The sequence below is a fragment of the Prunus mume genome, linkage group LG3 (assembly GCF_029339155.1).
Source record: "Prunus mume cultivar Tortuosa linkage group LG3, ASM2933915v1, whole genome shotgun sequence".
NCBI lineage: Eukaryota > Viridiplantae > Streptophyta > Magnoliopsida > Rosales > Rosaceae > Prunus > Prunus mume.
Genome location: NC_142700.1, coordinates 9,203,178 through 9,208,438, shown reverse-complemented (window position 1 = coordinate 9,208,438; position 5,261 = coordinate 9,203,178). Strand labels below are relative to the sequence as shown.

General features: G+C 36.2%; 1 long non-coding RNA gene across 1 annotated transcript; it reads right to left on the bottom strand.

Moving 5' to 3' along the window:
- Positions 1-3,462: 3,462 nt before the first annotated feature.
- LOC103325642 (uncharacterized) lies at positions 3,463-4,360 on the bottom strand. The gene is made up of 2 exons (XR_513639.3): positions 4,121-4,360; positions 3,463-3,755 (listed from the first exon to the last, which is right to left on the bottom strand). It is a non-coding gene; the product is annotated as an uncharacterized LOC103325642 (long non-coding RNA).
- Positions 4,361-5,261: the final 901 nt, after the last annotated feature.

The window sequence follows — 5,261 nt, the reverse complement described above, 5'->3', positions numbered from 1 at the left end:
TTGTAAAATGACAAAGACATTCAATACACCTTTGTTGATGGAAACTCTAAGGTTTCGTGTAAAGCGCCACTGACGCGAACATAACACACATACATAGAAGATTGAAAATAAGTTAATATATATAACAGAGAGCTTCACATTGTATTACATCCCACTGTCAAATTAAGCTTAGTGTGGTTCCGCTTGAGGGACACCCCTTGTAGGCCCCACTCCGGATTGTATATCACATATATGACTTCCAAACCGTCTATTGTTTAGAAAATGAGGGTCCCTTCATTCACATGGCATTGTAGCTGATCATCTCTACAAATCTAAATTTTTCACTTAGAATCCGATATCTATTTAAATACTCAATTGAGTTATTGAAATTTTAGTACTTTCTTGCAAAAAGTTAGTTCATTCAATTTTGTAAAACACAATTGGATGTCGAAACGGTTTCTGATTTGTCTAATTTTTTGTATAGGATGATCTATGTAATCAAAGATATATGGAATATTAATCATGGTTTGGATCATTGGGAAAAACTCTAAGTTTCAAGTGAGACGCTCAAATACTCTAATGGGCGTCCCTCAAATAAAATTATTTGAGAAGGATATATAATATACTATATATATATATATATATATATATATATATAGCTATCCATTGAGGGATCCTCTCAAATAAGCTTATTTGAGGGACACCTCTTGTAGGCCCCATTCCGGATTGTATTTAGGCCCCACTAATCCAAATCCAAACGGTCTATTTTGTACATACTCATTCAAAGATCATCTCTACAAAAAATTACTTGAATCTGATATCATTTGACAACTCATTTGAGTTACTAGAAATTTTAGTATTTTCTTCCAAGTACCGTCGTGTTCATTGATTTTGTAGATACACAATTGGATGTCCAAACGGTTTCCGATTTGTCTAATCTCTACATGATCTATGAATGAATCATTTGAATCCGATATCATGGTTTGACCATTCAATTGAGTTATTGAAAATTTTAGTACTTTCTTGAAGCAGGCGTCCGTGTCAAATACAATTGATTTTGTGAGGAACACAATTGGATGTCGAAACGGTTTCCGATTTGTCTAATTTTATATATAAGGATGATCTATGATCCATTGAAGGGACCTAAAAAATAGACACCCCTTGTAGGGCCCACTCCGGATTGTATTTCACTAATCCAAACCGTCTATTTTTGATCATTGAAAAATTTCCGTAGGGTGACCCTAATGGGCGCCCCTCATTTTAGTACTTTCTTGAAGCACCGTGTTCATTGATTTTGTAGGACCCAATTAGATGTCGAAACGGTTTCCGATTTGTCTAATTTTTTGTAAGGATGATCTATGAATGAAGACCTAAAAAATAGATGGTTTGGATCTGATAGGGTACCCTAAAGGGCGTCCCTCAAATAAAATTATTTGAGGGATCCCTCAATATATATATATCTTTGGGAAAGAGACTAACTGGTTTCTGAAAAGTGGGAAACTCTGGCAAATGCTGCTTTGGATGAGAACAACGGTATTAGGATGAAGAGACTCATCAGGTAGCTATGGAGAACCATTTTTATGATAGCCAGACAGGTACAAAGTTTCGCTTCTCCTATCCCCAATCTCAAACCACCTTCCTTCTATTATATATAATGCCAATAAACACCGCACAAGTGGTAGTAGTTTCCACTGATTACACTAAGGTCAAGGTCTTTGCGCGTTTCACAACCCACACACCTTCCTTTACGTGAACCAAAACTATAAAGTCAAGGTCTTTGCGCGTATCATCCTTCTCTAGTCTAATAAGATCATTTTGTTTCAATTTTAAGAATATAGTGGTCACCTACCGTTTGATTTAATTCGACGGTTAATACTGATCCACACTTCGATTTTATATTAAAAACAGTCTGAAATAGTAGTAAGCTTCCTTTAGAGCACTTCCACCCATTTGCCATGACAGAGGACAAGAGCAAGCAAGGGTGGTTATTGTTCATGTGAATAATGTCTGCACTAGCTTTTTTTATTATTTTTTTTATGTGCTTCTCCACCCATTGCCATGAAAACCTAAGGAAAATTACTATTCATGTAAGATTAATTTTATTTATATATATGAGAATAATAATAATAAATTGCTAGGTATTTATAACAAAAAATTATGAATTTTTTTATATAATTTTTCAAAATTTTGCATTATGATAGTCAGAGCACGATCCACTTGAGCAAGAATCCGAGTTTTCACTCGAGGTTGAAGCACATTGAAGTGCGATATCACTAGATATGTGATGTGTTGGAGTCCAAGAATTTACAGAGAAGATCCATACTGATGACAATAGTTGGATATGATGACCAAGTCCTTACCTAAGGACAAATACAAATTTTGCAGAAGAGCATGGCAAGCCCTCCATCTAAGTCAGGAGGGGGAGATTGATGAGTTTCCCTCATTAGTGGAGGAGAGAAAAAGAAGGAAAATAAATAGTAACATAAAATGAAAGAAATGACGAGAGAATTTGAAGAAATCGAATGGGAGAGAAAAGGAGAAAAACTCTCCTTTATTCATGGCCACCAACTTAGTTAGGAATGTTGGCTATAAATGCCTTCTTTTAGTTCAATATATCCCTTAGAAAACCAAAACTTAGAGAGTTTTGAGAGATAAGAAAACCTCACTTCTATGAGAGAGAAAATCATCTTGAAAGAAAAATCAAGAGGGAGTTTAGTCACCGGTGTTTGGTGAGATTATTATTGTATTCCCATTATTTTCATAGTGAAAAATATTGAGTGTTATTTTTTGCCCATTTTATTTACACAAGGTTGGGAAAAGTCAGATCTTGAGACTGCCAAATTTATTTATTGGCTCTTTTATTTTTCACCATCTTTCCCAACAATTTGATCCCAAAAATCTTATTTTTTAACCCTACACTCTTTACATTTTAATATCCTCTGCTCTACCGGTTAGAGTTCACCTTCAAATGGATGCAAAAAATATTTGAGTTCGGGCAAATAGTTGTTTTTGGAGGTGAAAATTTTCAAGTTAGTCCCATCTGGATTGAGATGGCCTAAGCAAGAAGCTTCAAATAGCCAATAGCTACAACAATCAAGGGTGTCGAGCCAAGAGCTCACCAACCTAAATCAACTAAGGTGCCCAGTAGCCTTTTTCTAGGAGCTGAGATGTGTAGTAGCAGCTATAGCCTATATGAGTGAAGGGACAATAGCCTAGTCCTAAATCAACACACCAACTAGCCAAGACGAAGATCTATACAACTAGAAGGCCAATAGCCTATAGTCCTATGTACACAAAGTCATGTATTCTTTTCTCCAGTCTAATTAGATCATTTTGTTTCAATTATTATTCTTATTGTCGTAAACTCCCTTCAACCTACAATCCAACATTTTGTGAATGGTAAATATTAATTATTTGTAAATCGTAGCTCTGTTACAATTCACTGGAAATGATGAGGTCATCAGTTACCGTCTTCATATCATGTGCAGTGAATCCATCATCCTTTATGTAAATCCTTACATTCATATAAAATTCAAACATACAATCAAATATTATATATGCCAAATATGAGAAGGGTCAGCTGACCACCGCCCATCGGCTTTATTACCGCTAGCTCAGTCCGGGCCGGCCAGTAGATGTTTCAAATATATAGGTATGATTTTTAATTTATCCCGTTCACGGAATCGATGGACCCGAGCCAATTGGGTCATTTGCGTTGATTTTCTTTGCCAGGTGAATATTATTCATTTTCAGAAGCTCTCTACCTTTGTTCTGTTCTGCAATGACAATAAAAAAACTTGATTAATAATCAATCATGATAAACAATTGATAAACGTATACATACATATACATGACCCTGTAGAGAGAGATTTCTATTGTTTCCAGAAAATGAGGATCCCTTGAGAGGCCCCACATGGCATTGTAGTTCAATAATATATAAATTCTTTATAGTCTCTATTTAAAGATTCTCTTGCAAAAGGTTAGTCCAATTGAAAATCATTCATACATCTAATTGTAATCAAAGATATATGCAAATACACCTTTTTGATGAAAACTCTAAGTTTCGTTGAACACGAACATAACACACATACATAGAAGATATATATATATATATATATGTATATTTGGGAAAGAGACTAACTGGTTTCTGAAAAGTGGGAAACTCTGGCAAACGCTGCTTTGGATGAGAACAACAACATTAGAATGAAGAGACTCATCAGGTAGCTACAAAGTTTCGCTTTGGATGGAACCATTTTTTATGATAGCCAGTCGGGTACAAAGTTTCGCTTCTCCTATCCCCAATCCCAAACCACCTTCCTTCTATTATATATAATGCCAGTAAACACCACACAAGTGGTAGTGGTTTCCACTGATTTCATTAGTCAAGGTCTTTGCGCGTTTCACAACACTACCGCACCTTCCTCTATGTGAACCAAAACTGATTAGTCAAGGTTTTTGTGCGCACAGGCCGGTTCTAACATGTTAAAAACATCTTCTTTTTCCTCATATGAGGACTCTTTTGTATGTATAATATAATAGTAAATTGAGTTTAGACCAAAGATCAAAAACCAAATGTAGTACCTAATTTTACAAAAATATCATTAAAAAATATCAAAATTACACACAATGCCACTCCTTCTAAGGCAAGCATATTATGCCACATGTCCATATCTAGCCAACCACATCACCACTGCCAATGCCCTGCATTGCCGAATCGAATCCGAAACCTGCCAACACCACGCGCCACCACCGTCGGACTCCGCCGCCCACCGCCATCACCACCGCCCGTCGCAACACCCACCGTGCGAGGACCAATTCCGTTGCCCTTTATTCACCTTTTTTAAAATAAAAAAAATTGTGTCATTGAATGGACTTGAACGTTGACCCTCAAAGGAAGAAGGCAAAAAAGCAATATAATCTTTAAAACACTACAATCGCGACCAAGAAGCAAATCGTTATGAGAGTTCATATAGGGTTTTGACATACCAGAATGAGATCAAATAGGGTTGATTGGTCATTGTGATCAGCGCCGATCTTGAACTCAGCAAGATAGTGATTGTAATGCTCTTCATCTTGAGCCAGAAAACCTTGGAGTTGCTGGTGAAGGCCGAAGGAATGAGCAGCTTAAGAATTCTATAGCATGTGAAGGCTGTGGTCATCATTGCTGTGGAGAGAGAGAGAGAGAGAGAGAGAGAGAGAGAGAGAGAGAGATCTAATCTGATAAAAATAAAAAAAATAATAAAAAAGGAAACAATTAAATCTATTTAAACCAAAAGGGTATT